This window comes from Opisthocomus hoazin, chromosome 14 (genome assembly GCF_030867145.1).
Source record: "Opisthocomus hoazin isolate bOpiHoa1 chromosome 14, bOpiHoa1.hap1, whole genome shotgun sequence".
NCBI lineage: Eukaryota > Metazoa > Chordata > Aves > Opisthocomiformes > Opisthocomidae > Opisthocomus > Opisthocomus hoazin.
The window spans coordinates 20,803,445-20,821,313 of record NC_134427.1 but is presented as its reverse complement, the minus strand read 5'-3'; the positions used below and the strand labels follow the sequence as shown (position 1 = coordinate 20,821,313).

The 17,869-nt window shown below is 46.2% G+C and overlaps 1 protein-coding gene across 2 annotated transcripts in view; it reads left to right on the top strand.

Annotated features, from left to right (window-relative positions):
• The first annotated feature begins 237 nt into the window (after nucleotides 1-237).
• TRPC5 (transient receptor potential cation channel subfamily C member 5) overlaps nucleotides 238-17,869 on the top strand; it is a 103,744-nt gene continuing 86,112 nt past the window's right edge. For both annotated transcript variants that reach the window (XR_012765509.1, XM_075435625.1), the window contains exon 1: nucleotides 238-348. The gene's annotated coding sequence lies outside the window, so the exon portion shown is untranslated. The remainder of the gene's footprint in view (nucleotides 349-17,869) is intronic.

Sequence of the window (17,869 nt, the reverse complement as noted above, 5' to 3'; positions counted from 1 at the left end):
AGGCGGTGGGGGCGGCGGGGACCCGCCGCGGAGACACGGCTTTTTTTTGGTTTTTTTGTTTTCGGACGCGGCTCGCAGCCCTTGCCCGGCGCCTGCCCGCTGCCGGGGCCAGGAGCGCGATGCCGCTCCCGCCCTGCCCTGCCCGCCGGCGGCTGGGAGCCGCGGGGCCGCCGGCCGCGGCGTAGCGCGCAGCGGCTGGGCAGCGCGGGCGGGGCGGCATGGAGGGGGGCTCCCGCCTCCCGCCTCCCGCGGCGCTGGGCGCGGAGCGGATTACGGATGAGCGGCGCGGCCCGGCGGCCCGGGCCCGCGGGCACCCCGGCGTGTAGAGCCTGACGGAGCGGCGCGGAGGTGAGCGGCCCGCGGGGCGGGAGGGGGCCGGGGCGGGCAGCGGGCACCTTGCGCGGGGAGCGGCCCCACGGCGGCGGGGCCGGGCGGGAGGACGGGGCTCAGAGCACCCCCCCCTCGCCTCCCCGCTCCTCTCTTGGCGCTGCCCCGACTTGGAGGGTTTCTCCCGCCGAAGTTGGCCGCGGTGCGGGCGGCGGGGCCGCGCTCCCCGCGGGAGTTGCCGGGACTCGTCGCCCTGAGGGACGGTGCTGAATTTGTCGGGGTCTTTGGCGCCGAGTGCCGGCAGGTAGGGCGCGCACCGTACCGGCCAGCCGCATCCTCGCGTCTGCGGGTTAAACACCGAGAGAAATTGTTATTAATTAGGGCATCCTTTGACCTGATTGTGAGCCGTCTCGCTGACCCCTGGGCCCTCAAAATGGGAAAGGGAACAGCGATACCGGAGGAGGAGATCTCTGCTGTGATACTCACAGAAATACCTAATTTATCATCCCCTCCGTCCACAAACTACCGCGCATCTTGCAGTTTATATATAGTTTATCATAGTCAGGGGCTGATTTTCAAGACTCTTCCTGAGTTCATATGTTTACTATGGAGCTGTGACTTCAGTGGTCTCTTTGGCATAAAAACATGCTGCTTGTGTGATATTTTTGGTGGCGTCGGCAACAGATTTGTTAGTCATGGTTATGAATATGGTAATGTGCAAGTCTTCCATTAAATTCTGCGTGCCCAAGGTAACATGGTTGAACAGTCATGTATGAAGTCTGGCGTTCTCGCAAGGGAGCAACATCACTTTGAACTTCCAGTCCATTTGATCGCTTCCTCTTAACTTTTCCGCTGTGTTGTGAAAAATATTTCATCTTCCTGGTGGTCAAACGTGAGCCCTAAGTTTTGTGCAGCTCCTTGCAAGCAAGCTTATGTAATGCGTCGCCCTGTGCAGAGCGCGAGAGGAGGTGGAAGGGGAGGTTTTTGGAAAGATGGGGGGGTCATGTGGCGACAGCGCCTTTGTGTGTGTGTCCGTGTCCCCGTGGGAGAGGAACTGAGGAGGGTTATTGACTTCTGTGGACATCCTGCCTCATGCTGGGCAGGTCTCGCAGTCTGCTTTGGTGTTGCTTGCCTTCTCCGTAAAATATGGCTTGTCCTGTGTCACTGCTTCACAGGGCCGTGTGGAGCTACTCAGAAGCCCTTGAAAACACTTTTCAGCCAAGGAGGTACTGCGTAAATGCAAATTACTATATTGCTGTTTTAAAAATGCTTTTCAGAAGTTAAAGCAGTATCTTTAGGCAGTTTATTGAAACTGTAGCCAAATGTCTTTTCAGACAGCTCCGCTGAAAGAACTGTTTTCTTGAGTAACACTCCCCTGTAAAGAAATCTAGTGTCATTTCTCAAGAAAAGAAAAAAAAAATCACATCTGAGTGTTATCAAATGTGTCACTCCTTGTTCCATCCGTGAATATTTACCCCTGGTTTCTCTGCATGTAACTTGGCAGTAATTATCAGCTGAAGAAACATGTCCATCCTAGACCGTTTAAGCTGCAAGTGACGGATGAAGACATGACTTACCCTGACCATGTCGTCAAACTGACCCACTGTGAGCCCGCAGGTCTCTGTGGTGTGGCTTTGCTGTTCCATCTGATTGTACTTTATTCTGAAGTATAGCAATGATCAATATGCTATAAGCTAGGAGCAAGTCTTCCTAGGCAAGAACTACGTCTCAGATACTGCTACGGGGCACATTTCTAGCATCAAAAGCAAAAAAAAAAGGTCCAGGTGAAGGTTTGTTTGGTTTTGTTTTTTTTTTTTTTAAGCTGTGAAAATAAACTAGATGGAAAAGGATGCAAGTTTCAGAGTAACCTATGATCAGCTTTGTCTTTGCAAGTGCATAGAATATTAGCAGAATCCCTTATTTTTGTTACTAAGGTTCTGAGAGAATTCTTTATATTTTGATGTGCATTGCTTTCGTTCTAGCATACTGAAATCTCATTGGTTTTGTAATATATTTTTTAATAGCCATTGTTATTTTTCTTAACCACGTTCTCCTTTGGTAGAATCTCTGAATAGCTTCTACTCAGAATTGCATTTGAGGTAATCCAAGACACAAAATTCTTCCATTAGCTTGCTTTTTGCAAAGATTTCTTTTCAGACAACCTTAAAAATATCCTTAGAATGTCAGTTCTGAGGTATTCTCATGTTGTGGATTTAATAGGCAAGGTACTGTTAGCTGAGTTATGAGTCTTCCTAATAATATGATTATGTTATTTTTTGAGAGATATAGTTCTCAAAAACATACCTCAGAGGAAAAAATTCACAAAAGCTATGTGCAAATAATTTTTTTCCCACAACAGATGGAAGAGCTCGATAATCACCACTTAAGGGTGGCTAAAATTAGTTTGAAACAGAAAAGATTATTCCTACAAGTACAGTACTATAATTTATATGAAATGAACCAAATCCTACTAATTGTTACACTGGTGTAAATATAGAGTAATTCCTTTGCCTGGAGTTTCTCCTTCTGTATGAAGTAATGTAGAACACGGGAGATTATGATGCTGCTGAATTTTGGCGTGTTCATAGTAAAGGTCGGTTCTTCTTGAAAGCCAGTGGCAGAGTATGGCCCAGAATTTAGCCCCCTGTTCTCGTGTTCACAACAGCGTAATATTCACTCACTGAGACTCCAATTCAAAATTTGCTGTAATATGATTGTGGGTAGAGGGTTGCTGAATGACTCAGATGAAGTAGCTCAGAGTAAACAAACATGTAAATCATTTCTGGCTAGAGAGAGAGAAGGGAAAACATGAGAGAGCAGAGAAAAGCCAGCCTCAAGGATGAGACGTTTATAACGACACAATCAGCAAGGATCACCAAGTTCAGCAGGATTCAACCATCAAAAACTCAGGACTGGATTTGCCACAGGCTTTTACCTTTGGTAAAGAGAGGAGCCGGTATGAAGTGAGTGCGTAAATGCAAGTATCACAACAAGCAGAGTCTTCCAGTTGCTTGGGGCTGATAGTCTGGTACAAAGGTGAGCAGGTGCATGTCAGAAGCTGCATTTGGGCACATTTAAATAGCCCACTGTGAGAGCTGGGATCCAGGTGTACTGCCCATCTCGGAGAGGCAGAGTGCTGCCAGTGACTGACAGGTAGTCTCTACAATGTCCAATTCGAGAAAAAATACAAGCTAGCAAGTGATTCCTGGAAGTTTCTGAACCCTAAATCCTGGACGGCAAGGTGGTGTTGGTGTGAGTAACTGCAGAAGGATGCAGACCCAGCTTGTGGTTCAGATTAAGAAGTACTAAGCAAGTCAGTGGCTTTGAAACAGCTGTAGGTTTCTGCTTAGTTAGGTGAGTCTCTAGCACAAAATCGGAGCAAGGCAAAGGCTATTCTCGTTTGTTTTTCCTGCCAAGGCAGACGACCAGTAAGCACAAATCACTGCAACAGAGCATCTTGCCAGTAAGGTCCTCTTTTGAGTGCCCAGGCCCAGTGCAGTTAAAAGGCATAGGAAGATGGAGCTGTCTCTGTATGTAGGAGACTGCAGTCCCTGGAAAGCTGGGGTGGGATTTTTATCCCTCTCAGCTGTCTGAGCTATTACGCTTCAGTGTGTTTTCAGGGTAAGTTAGGTTAAGTTCCCTCTTGGGGAAGTAAGAAATGTGCTGGCATCCAGGGTTGAAATGAGGAGAGCTAGGGCTGGTCCCCTTCAGCTGCACGAGGATCAGTTCCCCAGATCTCTGCCTCCCTGCTGACGAACCTGCCTCCTGGTTTGGCCTCTTTTACCATCATGGTAAAGAGAGGATGCTGTGTTGTTGTGTGGGGCTGTTTGACATAAAACCCGTGCTCTTCCTGACATTTTCTGTCTTGGAAAGCAATGAGGAGTCCTAAGAGTGACGTGTGGCCGTGGGTATGGCATCCTTGCGATGTTTTCCATGAGATGATGGCTGTGAAGGGGAGGAACTGGAGAGACAAGGTATATTTCTCTGTGTGTATGAGTAGCGGGTAGACCTCAGTCATTGTTTCTCCATTTTTTGCTTTCTTTAGTGTACACCAGGTTTTATGTAGGGTTGGTCACAGTGGCAGCGATAGGAGACTTGACTTAGGCAGCAGGATAATTTTTGCTAATAAGAATTATGGATGTTTCTGTTAGATCATTAGACACGTATTATTATTTATTCTCAGCTCAGTCTCTGGATTCAAGCCAGGAAGCTGCTTTGTCCTTCTTCCCTTGTCCCTTCTCTCAGTCTCTCTCCCTCTTCCTGTGCAGTGAACATGTTCCAGTGAGATCTGAAGCAATTTCCTAGCTCCTCTCAAGTGTCCTGCATCCCTTTTGCATCCTTAGAAAGGAATCTGATTCACTGTTTGGGAAAGACCTTAAGCACCTGAATAGAGTCCGATACGTTGCCTATCATGTCTGCTAATTAAATTGTAATGCTCATTACCACAGGATGCTGTGGAGGGCAAAAGCGTAAGCAGGTTGAAAGAGATGAGACAAGTTCACAACGAACAGAGAGCGGATAGGAAACACGATGGTCTGGATGTAACCTCTGACTGTCGACACTGTGAATTGCCAGATGCAGGGAGAGTGCAGATGGGAGCAGTCACTGTAAATGCAGTGGACGCAGACTGCTGCCCCTCTCCAGAGATAACGTGCTGGGATAGAAGGACCCTGGGTCTAATCTATTCCTGTGTTCTCCAGCACTGACACACATAGCTTGCTGAAACAGCCATTCACTTTCCTCTCAGTAAAATAAAGAGGGAAGAACAGAGCTTATGGAATAGTGTTTATTGGGCGTTTTAGTTCCAGAATAATGACTAGAGTAGAGATTTCAGCCTGCTCTCACAGTTATTAATGGATTAACATAGGGAGCTGCAAGAATTTCATTGTGTGAAGCCTTACTAGCAAAGTGGTATGAGAGGGTGAAGCCATTTGGGGCTCGGGGCGCTGGCTGGGACAAGAAGATGAAATAATTCCACTCTCTCATTCAGGCTTTGTGTCCTGTTTGTTCTGGTTTGTGCTGCATTATGAAATGGAGGTGCTGATCTCTTACTTAGCCTGGAGCTGCAGTTAATGGAAATATCTGTATTATGTGTATTGGGGTATTTGAAAGTTTCCAGGTGGAAAGACCTCCAGGTTTAGAAATTTGTCCTAATGCCCTAAAATTGTTCCTAATGGGAATGAGAGGAATAAAGGTTCCTAGATGTCAGCGTCTTCTCATTGACTCTTCACCCATTTCTCTTGGGAGTCCAGTTAGATGCAGGGACATGGTCCCTGAATAAATGGACAAGGGGCTGTGAGATGGTCCCCAAGGTACAGTTAGGATGGCTATGTCAAAGAGAAACATCTGCTGCAAGAGACGATTCTTTTAACAGTAGAGGAGAGGTTACATTGGTGAAGGAAGTAAAACCTGATTTAGGGTAGAGGAAGAGGGCGGGAGAGCACAGAGAATGTTCAAACAAAAGATGTAAAGTCCCTGCAGTATATTTAAGGCTATAGTGAAGATCCTTTACCCAGATCTTTCTTTCCTTTATGGCACCATCAGGGGGTCCTCATCTGGGAAGAGCAGACTGAGTGTCTGAAGAATCCTATAAGTCTTCTTAAGTTTGCTTCTCCTGCAATACCCTGTTTCTTGAGCAAGAAGACAGACTAACCTCCCTCTTGGGAAAGTCCGCAAGGGCCATATCTGGAGCTGACTGTGCCCGGTGGCTTCGCGGGGGTTGCTGGAGAGAACAGGAGTGCCCAGCCAGCAGCCCTCTTCTCCACCAGCCTCTTGGTTCCTCAGCAGGGAGAGCAGCTCCCGTGAGCTCCTGGCTGACACCCCATTGCCAGCTCCCGCTGTCAGGGGGATGCACAACAGGAGATGGATATGACAGGGCCACGCCACTGTTCCTGATGCACACTGGGTCCCTCCGCTGTGCCACAGATACAAGGGGTACAAGCTGAACCCAGACCAAGGGTGTGCTCTATAACTGGGGAAAGGACTTCAGGCTTCTCGGACTTGAGGTCTAAAACCAGTGTATGCCTTAAAATGCACATCTTTGTTTAAGCCTGGAACTCTGTGTTTATGGAGTGTTAGGGCAAATGTTCTGACATTTGTCTGTGGGTTTCTATTGATCTTGAAATCACGCCAAGTTTGAAATGATATCTTTCCAACTCTCCTTACTTCTGCACCATACACAGGGATTGATGCTGGTGTGCACACGTGCACACTCCTAAGATTACATGAAGAGTTGGTGACAAGGAGTAATATGTTATGATCCTGCAAGCGTGTATGCCTGCGCACACACACAAAATGGCTTCACTTCCACGTTATCTCCTGCAGTTTTCCCTGCACCCTGTCTGTAACCTAATCAAACAGGCTGAGCAGCTGGTGAGTGGGTGCCTTGCCTGTCAAAGACATGGGTATGAATATCAGCAGTCAACAAGCCATCACATTAGCTATTGGCACAAAATGTAATTGGTGAGGGTAGATGCCCCTCCCAAAAATAAACCCATGGCTGTCCACAGAAGCCACATGAACCCCTGGTTGACTGAAATAGTTTGGGAAAAGAAAGAAGTTGAAGAGTGGCTTGGCTGAAAGTAGTATATGCAGGATGCTGCAATGGATGAAAGGAAGAGATGTTTTAGAAGTCTTCTAGCTCTTCATGCGAGGGTTTCTGAACAATCTCCAGTCAAAAATAGTTCATCTGCACTGGCCGTACATCTATGGAGAGGGTCAGGTAGCGCAAATACTAGCAGATATTTCTGGGTTGTCTTCTGATTTTGCCAAAGATTTGAATGTACTCATGAATGGAACAAGACAGAAAATGGGGGGTTTCTTCCTACAAAAATCTTATAGATTCCCAAAATGGCACTCCAGCACACAAACAGCAGTCACCAAGCCCCGAATGTTTGTGATTATTTATGCAAAATGGAGCATCTAGAGAAGCCAAGAGCTTGGTACTTAAATCACTTTGCAGAGGGCTGGGGAAAGAAAAGTAGAGGCTGGGATTCAGGCCACCAGCACAAGGGTGGGCCTGGCCCAAAGTCTGTTTGGTCTTTCTTGTGTGGAAGGAAGATCAGATTTGTCAGAGCTATTAGCTCTGTTTGGTCCCTGCTCAGAGACATTTCCAGTCCAAGGCTAAGCTTCATTCTCAGAATTCCCAGTTCTTGCCTGGCTGAGGGGAAATGTGGCTCTAATTGGCCTGTCCTCTTTCACCAGTCCTGGGACTGGCCACGAGTGGAATTCCTGGTGAAATCTGAAGGGACCCTCTGGATCTATGAGCTGAGCGCAGAAGCAACGGTGGGAAATGGAAAATTTCACGCTGACTTTACTGAGCTTTGGATCCGGGCTCGAAGGCAAATGTTTTATTTCAGATGTTCTCACTGTCCTCTGAATGGCTTATTTTCATTCTTTTTAAGGTCCAATAGCTGATGGCACCAAAATTCAGGGTGAAGTATTTGGGGTGTAATAAAGGAGCAGGTTTCCTGCCATGACCTTCCCGTACATGCTTGTATTAATCTTTCTCTCTTCCAAAAATCAGCTGGAAACAAAGCTCCCTCCCCTGTGGCGCTGACCTACGCAGAGCAGGCCGGTTTGGGGCTGTTTTGTGTGTTCACTTGTTTAGGATCAGAGCCTTTCTTTTTTTCCTGCTTTTGCATGCAGAGCTTCCCCTTGGTGACTGGAGGTGCGTATGTGGAGCAGGGGCACCTGCCTTCACCGGCGTGGCAGGCGACTTGTGAAGGTGACCTCTTCAGAAGCATCTTTCTGTCCCTCCCGGAATGGGGCCTGACTCAGCCCAGGAGTTTGGGCTTGTGTTCAAACTCAGCCCTTGGTAAGCACGGAGTTACAAATGGCTGGATAAAAGCTGAGTGCGCTGTTTCGCACTGTGACAGGCTGAGGTGAAGGGAACTAAGGAGTTGCTCCAGACAGAGTCACAGAGATGCGATTTCTGCAGTCCTGCTACATAGCCCCTTTCATGGCAGTGCTCTTTTAGAGTCCTTTAATCTGGTTATTCTGCTTGGCTGAAGTCCTTTAGCTGCCAGACTTCCAGCGCTGAGGCTGCAGTGCTGTGAGAGGATCCTGTGCCGGATTGTTCCTACATTTGAACCGGAATAAGACCACAAACACCTTTCAAATCTCCACTGCTGTCAGATGATTCACAGTAACTACATTGTTAGATGGATTTTGTTGTTGTTTGTGGACATTTCAGAACCTGATCCAGCTTCTACAAATGGCTCTGGTATACCTGGATGTTTGACCAAACACATTTTTGCCAGTAATGGGTCATAGACTGGTGTCTCACTTTCTGTGATGCCTGTAAGAAAATTTGGGCAGCCACAGGATGCGGTTTGTCTTGATCCAGACACTGGTGCTTGAGCCTGAGAGCCTACTCTGTTCAAATGCCCTCTGGTAGTGGTAGTACTGGCAAGGTGAGTGCTTCTGCACACATTACAGCACGGGGTTTCCTCCCTTTTCAAGTGATAACCGTGCATGAGTGGGTACGAGCTGGGGCATACAGCAGTGTGCAGTCACAAAGCAGTGAGGCCTGGTCCATAGCGTGTTCCTGTGCTTAAATGTTGAAGTGTTAGGAAGAGAATGCAGACTTCAAAAGACATCAAATTAGGCTTTTAGTTCGTGTTTGTTTCTGGAAAAACTGAAGTATGTTAAATGATGTTAATACGGTGCCCATATTGTAGTTGCTGTTTAAACTGGCTTTGTGGATTGAGACTCTTAACATGGAGTTAGGATATGTTAGCAGCATTGTCACCCATTTTACAGACAAGAGGAAAGAGACACAGCAGCATACCCATGATCATGCAAAATCGAGAATCACAGAATTACAGAATGTTAAGGGATGGAAGGGACCTCTGTGGCTCATCCAGTCCAACCCCCTGCTCAAGCAGAGTCACCCAGAGCAGGCTGCACAGGACCGCGTCCAGGTGGGTCTTGAACTTCTCCAGAGAAGGAGACTCCACGACCTCCCTGGGCAACCTGTTCCAGTGCTCTGTCACCCTTAGAGTGAAGAAATTCTTCCTCATGTTCAGCTGGAACTTCCTCTGCTTCAGTTTGTGCCCGTTGCCCCTTGTCCTGTTGCTGGGCACCACTGAAAAGAGTCTGGCCCCATCCTCCTGACACCCACCCTTCAGATATTTATCAGCATTTCTAAGGTCCCCTCTCAGCCTTCTCTTCTCCAGGCTGAACAAGCCCAGCTCCCTCAGCCTTTCCTCGTAGGAGAGACATTCCAGGCCCCTAATAAAAGCCAGGTCTTTTGATTCCTTGATGCCATGCCACACAAAGCTGTCACTGAATTCAGTTTATTAATTCAGAAGCAAAAGAAGAGTGTGCTACTAATAAAGTGATTCCTCGAGGGATACCACCATACTGTGTAGATTTTGTGATGGATAGATTCCTGTTTTAATCATCTTTTATAGCCCCAACATATACAATACGCCTTTGTGAGTACTAAATGGGGATTTGAGACTTAAGATGGGGGCACAAAGCCCAGCCCACTTCCCACAAAGAGACCGTTAGCAGTGCTGCAGTTGCACATGCACGCATGGTGGTGTTATGACCAGCTTAAACTCAATATTGAACATGTCCAGTGCTAAAATGGGACTAGCAGTTGGGAAGAAAGGAACATAAAGTAGGACATTTATGAAATAATTATGAAGCACTTTTAGTTGGAGGATCCAAGCAAAAGAGTCTGTAGAATAAGCTCCTGTAGAAGTTTATAGTAGAAGTGTGCAGGTTTATTCTTTGCCTCTGTCTTGCTGGATGATGAGGAATGGATCAACTGCGGCGCAGTCTTTTTTCCTCCATTACATAGGCGTCAATCTTATTCCTGCTAAGCTCAGCCCAAAGCAGGGGTAAATGACTGAATTCTAACCTGCAAATATGAAAAGTGAAGATTATGGGCAGGTCTTCTCTTCAGCGGAAGTAAAGTCTTCTATAGGAAAGATCATTTATAAATATCATGGATAACTGATGCTATTCAAAAGCACTGTTTTTTATCCAGATTAACCAACACATAAGTAGACCTACTCTTTTCTCATTTAAATTCATTCTTTTTTTATCTTGGTTTGGATCCAGAGGCCTGATCTACTGTTTTTTATCCAACAATCCTGTTGAATCCATATGAATTAATTATCATTATCAAGAGCATCAGGCTGGTCCTAAAGAGAAGCTCTCACGCCTGAAAAATGAACCTGGAAACAGCCTCCTCAGAGTGCAGAATTTTTCTAGCCTAGAAGGACCCTCTCTGTGCAATGGGGATGCTGGAGACTCACAGGGATGTTTGAATACCGAAAGGTTTTTTAGTTTGACCATCTCCATTTTCATAGATGTTTGGAGAATGACTGTCCTTTGCACGAGTGCCCGAATCCACAGGAGCTGATGAATACTGCAAAGGAAGGGACTGTTCCTGGTGGAAACCCAGTCATCTGCTTGCATTAAACCACCTAGTACGTGCTTGTAGCACTGCTGACAGTGTCTTTGGTCTCTGGGCAGCCAGGGAGACCTGATGGGGCAGAAGAACATAGATTTAGCCCATAGGAAGTGTTGGAACCCAACCACATGTGATTGTTTCAGTAAAGAATCCTATTTGCATTTGTTACAGCCTAGGAATGTACCATGACCTGAACATCTTCTTTACCCTCCCGAGTAATGTCAATACAGGCTTTGCGGAGCCCCCTCTGGTGTTTCCTGTTACCAAGACACCACATTTCTGCATTATAGGTGTATAAGGTGCCAGGAGATGGTCCTGAATGTTTGTGCTTTACTTGGTCCTAAAGCTCCCCTGCTGCACACACCCGAGCCCAGTAAAGGACAGGTGGCGTATGGTTAGAGACATTCTCCTAAATTGGCACTTGTTCTCTTCTCTTCTCTTGCTTTCTTTGGGGGTGCTGGCTAGGGAAGATAGGGCTCAAAAGTGAGAGTGACAGTGGACTAACTGAAAACGTAGCAGGCTTTGAGGCTGAGAACTGAAGAAATTCAGTAACAGCATGTGATAGACTACATCGGTGGTACATGAAACGAGGAGCAAAGCATGGAGATGCTTTGATGTGCTACCAAAGCTTTGCAATACCTTCCCTGCTGAGTTAGAGGAGAGTTTTAATTTGGTGAGTCTAGTCAATGGCATCAGCCCAGTGTAACAAGGCAGGAAGGAGTCCAGAATAGTGGCTTCTCTTTTCAGTTTTACCTGTGCAGTTAGGAATTATGTCACTGAAGTCAGCAAGAAAGGTGAATCTGCATAGGCAGAATGAAATTCTGAGTGCATAAGATGCATTTGAAACAATTTGGCTCTGCTTTGGCTGAAGCAATGTGAAGGAAGAGCATAGTAAATAATAACTAACACTAGAACGGAAAATAGAAAAGGAAGTTAAAAGAAAGAAGAGCTGTAAGTACTTTCTTGCACTGAGATGACATATAAATATACACAGACTTAATTAGGAGAAGGTTGCTTGAAATCTCAAAGCCAGCTATCAGCTTCTCACTTTCTCATGATATTTGTTACAGCATACTATAAAAAAGGCATTTAATTAAAACAGATTTATTCATCCAATCATGCAGGTGTTACAATGAGACACTGTTTCCAGAACATGAGTCTTTTTGTTCAACTTAATGGAAAGTAAGAATATCAGGGAAAATGGTATCTCCCAGGTTATTAGGCAGCATTCATCCCTTGTACCTCAGCACTGGTTTGTTCTGTGTCTTTGCCCTGAGCTTAGCAGGCTACAAACACACACTCTGAGATTTTGTCCCTCATTTTATGTGTGTAAAGGGAGGATTTTCCCTCAGACGTTTTCAGTTGCAATGCCATAGGTGTCTATATTGCTTACTTAGACTTCTCTGTGTGCCCTAAGGATTTGCAGTCCTGTGCTAATGTAATACATAAAGTAGAGTCACCTTGACTTCACATTTATCAGCTTATGCAAGTGCTAACCTTTTACTGCACTGCAACAGAAATGTCATTCCTGTTCAGCCTCGAGATGACAAACAAACAGCTTCATTGTCAATAACGGATTTAGGAGGCTGGCTGGATCAGTGGCTGGTGCAGTGGCTTTGGGATCATAGTTCTTGTCAAACACTACACAAACCAGAGTGGGCAGTCTCGAGTTTTTCCTCAGGGAGGGACGGTGTGTGTTTGTTTGAGAGGCTTCACCTTTTTCAGGCTTGAAGGAGGGCATACTTGAGGTATGCTGAGCATTTCATGCCAGCTTTCCACTCTCTATGTGTGGCATTGTCTGGTGCGGTGTTTGCGCTTGTGTTGGGGCAGCTTGAACTGTAGGATCCTTGGCAGGAATGCAGTATCCCTAGAGCTGTCACTGCCCCTCATTTTCTTGTATAGGAAGTTGCAGTCTAGAATGAAATTTGGGAAACATATGGATAGCATTTGACTTTTTCAACCTGAAATGTCAGCCAAGTAACATTTGTGGAACCAGCATAGCCAGACACCAGGCAGTAGTCGCTGTGTAACAGCCTGGACCATCCTGCTGAGGATTTATGAGGAGACTCAGTAGCTTGCCTGAAATACAAGGGAATTCCTGGAGGAGTCCAGCTTGTTTCACCCAGACCCCCCTCTCCTGTAGCTCCCCTCGAGGGCGATGCATGGTATCTTGGCTAAGTCAGCAGAGGTTTGGGACTGGTGTTAGTGTTAGCATGGTATGCTGAGCAGGTTTGTTGGCTTCAGAGGGCGTCGTGCTAACGGAGTGGGACGCTGCTTTAACTGACCTAGCACGTTGGGAGTGAGCTTGAGTGCTGCTGTCATTAAAAGCACCACAGAAAACTCAAAGCACAAATGAAGGGAAGCTGGGCAATAATCCTCACAGAAAAAATAAAAAACAAACCTATTTCAAAGCCCAGAGTATACCCTTAGCAAAACATTTTGATTTTGCCGAGGAAAATAAGTCATCCATGACTGAGCGAAGGTGGACTGTTCTGTGACATCTCAGGGACGAAAGAAAATCCAGAGTACCAGGAGGAAAAAGAAAGACTTGAGGTAAAAAAGCATCTGCAACTTGGAATCCCTCCAAATTGCATCTGCTGAATAAACACCACTTGAACCCTCAAGGCCTGGCCTTGGGGAAAGGCGCAAGAACTGTAGTGCGTGTGGGAAGGAGGCGAGTGGGCATCGTGTGGGCAAAGAGAACAACAGTGACACAGCTAAGCACACGGTGTGGTGCACAACAGTGTGCCAGGGTCAGTCAGGTCAGCAGCAAGCAGTACCTTCAAGTATTTTAAGGCAGAGCCGTATTTTAGAGTATTTTAAGTTTTTTTAAGGAGCAAAAGCAGGGCAGAGGGAAGAGCTGTAGTCACCATGATAATATGGGTAGAGCCCAGGGCTTATAGCCCTCCTCCCGTTCATCATTCATCCTCCCCATGGAAATACAGAGGCAACCAGTGGGGAAAAAAAACAATCAGTGTGTTCAACTTACTGATTTCTAACAAGCAGAAAAGAGCTTGGATTCATCGAGAAGGGACACTAAGCTGACGTGGAATGAATTAATTGCAGAAGAGTTTGAGTGTGTCTTTCAGAAGACAGGAGAAATTCCTGAGCGCATAAGATTGAACTGAGGCATTTAAGGTGCGCCAGTTCTCGCTCCAGCAGAAGCACCTCTCTTGGAAGGAGAAAGGCTGACAAAGGAGCAGGCGGGTTCCTTGGCCTGGGAGCTGTAGGATGAGCAGTGGCAGCAGCATCCCTTGCTCATTGTGGGGAGAAAGGTAGTACTTGTGTTCACGTAGACAGAGCCAAACAGGTGAATAGCCGATTTTGCCGCTGCCTAAAATCAGGGAACGCTTTGTGGGCATGGCTGATGCCCTGTGGTTTTCCATGTTTGCATACGCCTGTGTGAAAGCTGGCAAACATGGATGTGGCGGTTCGGCTCAACTTCTGCAGCCTGCTGTTCTGGCTGGAGGTGCTGCACAGGAGAACAGTATTCATGGGTGTCAGAGGTGCTTGCGGGTCTACATTGCTGTGTTTTGATCAGAAATCAGTAAAGATGGACCTGAACTGTAGCTCTGAAAATAGCCCTGGAAGGAAGGAGCCAGACCAGTATGCAAGCAAGAAAGCAAACAGCAAGCAACTGGCCTAATGGATTTTAGTCAGGATTGAAGAGGTCTTCACTGACAGCAAAATCCAGCAAAAAAAGAGAATGCGAGGGCTCCTCAGAGTGCTGGAGGGCACAGGAGAGCCGGTGCTGAATCTAGCTTCCCACTTGAGAGCTGTGCTGTGCAAAGGTGGGGCAGGGGATGAACGTCTCTGAGAAATGGGGACTGAAGAAGCTGAGGAAAGACAGCTAGGCTGCAGGTACTGTAACGTTAAGGAAAAAGATACTTCTGGTCCACCATGGCACTTCAGAACACAGGGCCTAGGAAACAAATAAACCTCAGTACGTTGAAAAAATGTGGCCTTAGTTCATTAGAGTAGAAATCTCATTGTATTATTTATTTTTTCATGCGTGTGCTAGCTGAAACTAGCTACTAAATACAAAACCATTCCTTTATTATAGTTACAAAAAGGGACCTGAAAAATGAGAAGGTCTTGAGAAAATTGTGGACCTGAATACTTTTAGTGAAGCCAAATTAAGTCCTGTATGTAATGAAGCCAGTAGGGATGCAATGTTATTCTGAAGAGTCAAAGAATTAGTTTTAGATTGGTGACAACATGCCCCCAAGCAAAATCAGGCTTAGGGTTTTAATCAGTCATGCAGTCCGTCTAGGAACAGTTCAGAATTTGAGGAAAGTCCCAATTTTCCCTTGCAACGATGCATGCAACATATATCTTCCATGGATACTCTTTCTGCAGTCATTTTTGCTATTCTGTTATGAAAACTTGATTGTGAGTAATAAAATTTAATGGACAATGTTCAAGAACGCTAGCAGCTAATTAGATGAGCAAAAAAATGTGTAAAATAGGATTGTTACTAACCATAGAGCTTGAAATTATAGAACTGTACATGGTCATTATGCCCGTGCCCGTTGAAAGTTTGAGTGAAAAATCTCCCCAGGTCTTCATTTAATATCTTTGCCAGTTGTTTGTTATACAAGCTGGGTTTAGCCTTTTGGATCTGTTTTTTAATCAGACACTTTATCTGCTTTATGTGTCTGGAAAGAACAGTGCTGACAGTATCTTGAAAATGAGAGCTGTGCAGTGAGAGTAAGTTATCAAAGGTGGGAGGAAGGCAAAAAATGATTTCTAGAGACAGAATACATTCCTGTTGCAGCAACCAAGATCAGGGCCTCTCAGTGTCCTTACTTGCAGACACCAGTGATGCCGCATACTCTGAAATCAGATGAGAGAAGCAAAGAGAAGTGCAGATGTGAAAAACTGCTTGCCCAAAGGTGCACCAGAAAGGCAGTGGAAAAAACTCCAGTTTGCCATTTCACTGGGATGTGCCTGTCAGATAGATCAAATGTGGCTGCTAAAACTCCCAGCTAGAATCCTCATTTCTTTTCAACCCCAGAGAAGCTCTCAGGCACCTCAGGGACTTTACCCACATTTTATTTTGCCACGTTTGATGGAGTAGACTTTATAACAGACAGACCCAAGTCTGGTGGGAACCACCAGACCCTTCGCATAGCTGACATGAGAAGCTAAAGTCAGAGCAGAGCTGAGGACTAATCTAATTTCTCATGCATTAATACTGCTTGTTGTGCCATAGACCTGATGATCTGCGAGAAACTCGGCTGACGTGATTATGCTGCTTCTGCAGTCATCCCAGAGGTCGTCCCCAGCCCTCCTGACAGCTTTGAAGGTTTGCGGAAAGCTAAGCCTCAGGTAGATAGACAGTGGGGATCTTAGCTTGGCACTCGTTTCTCCAGTCAATGTCAAAAGACCTGCTCCTCTGGAAATAACTCTCGGAAGGGAGGATTACATGTTGAACACTGTGTTCACAGTAGCGGGTAACTCAGAGTCCAAGGCTGGGGTCAGGCTGAGCAAGCCAAAGGTGGAAGTGCCTCTCCAGTCTCTACCCATTAAAGTAACATATGCCGGGTGAAACGGCATCTGAGTGATGTCTGACGTCTGCATATTTATTTAAATTCTCTGTGTGTTTCAGTGAGCACCTTGAGCACAGCTCCCTTTCTGTTCACTTCTTGTACAAATTTTGTTCATGCAGCCCCTTTTAGGTGGGGCAAAATAGGTGAGGGTGTCTTCAAACATCACCCAAGCATGGAGGTAGGAAGGCTAAGTAATGCAAATGGGTAACTTGCCATCTCCTCTCTTGTATAAGCACTGGAATTGCAATCAGCGTTGATACCTTGGTGATCGTGCCTCGGAATTAGCCCCGCACGTAGATGGACGGGACTGTTCAAACCTCTCTGAGCCTTTTGTTCCTTTCCCAGGCTCTCTGCTAACTCCTGTAGCTGTGTGAGCATCAGATACCCACATTTTCAGATTTTATTCACAGCTGTCGTAAATGGAAGCTTTCAGATAAGAAATCAAGAGGGGAAAAAAAGTAAGAGGAAGGCAAAAGAAAATGAGTATTTAAGAGAACAGTGCCTGTCAGAAGAGACTAGCAGTGCATCATCATCTGCTGCTCCAGTGCCTTGTTCCAGTGAAAACATCAGTAGGGAAAACAGCTGTGCTCCCCTGAAGCCTTACTCTCCTCTACAGCCTTCCACATGTAATTCAGCTGTCAGTCAGTGGCTGAGGTGTGAGCCTGGAGTGGAATGAGTTTTTTTTGCTGGCCCTAGGCTTCCTGTCAAAAGTTGGTAGTGTCTCCTGCTTTTCTTTACTTAGAAAATGGGGTGATGATACTTTCTGTTTTGCAGGGAGCCCTAACCAGTCATGTTAGTAAGCAAGGATTTGTGGGAGGAGGGCTCTTAGGCCCAGGGCTTTGAAGAAAAAGGAAAGAAATTTCAAAATAGTGCCTGTATGGTAATCTTCACGCTGTTTGCATTTCTGTCTATAGCCACAGTTATGACTGAGCTTAAATAAAGTTGTCTAGTGTGTAACATATTTTCTCAGCTGATTTTTTAGTTCTGCATGGCAGTAATAGAGGTGTCTTGCAGTAGAGAAGCTTCAGCAGGCCTTGGCTGTAAGTAGGCATGTATAGAAATGCATTTCTCCTCTGCCAAAAGTGGTGTTAAATTGGTGGCTGTTTGATCTGGTTGAGTTGAAGGGATCCTCTCACGCTACACGTGAACAAGGGTGTCTCGTCTCTAGCCAGCATGATTTAATGGGCTTACAAAACTGTCTTCATGGAGAATACCCAGTAATGCTTCTGCACCGTGTTGACTGACTGGTAACACCCTTTTAGTTTTACAAACAGCAGAGCGGGCAATCTTGAAAGTGTGCGGGTGTGAGTCAGTGTACAAAATGCCACCATTTCCCTGACCTGCCTGGAAGCAGAGCAGAGCACAAAGACATCCCTTGCTGCACGGACCGTGCTTTTTTTTTTTCCAGCTGGGAAAGGGCTTAGAGAGAAGGTGGTGCTGCGGCCTGCAGAGAAGGTCTGGCATGCCCAAATCACGCAGCCGTAGTACTGCCAAGTGCATGGGCTCTAAAGCCCCATTTCTCCCCCCTCTGCCCCATACCTCAGATCTGCAGACTTTGGCT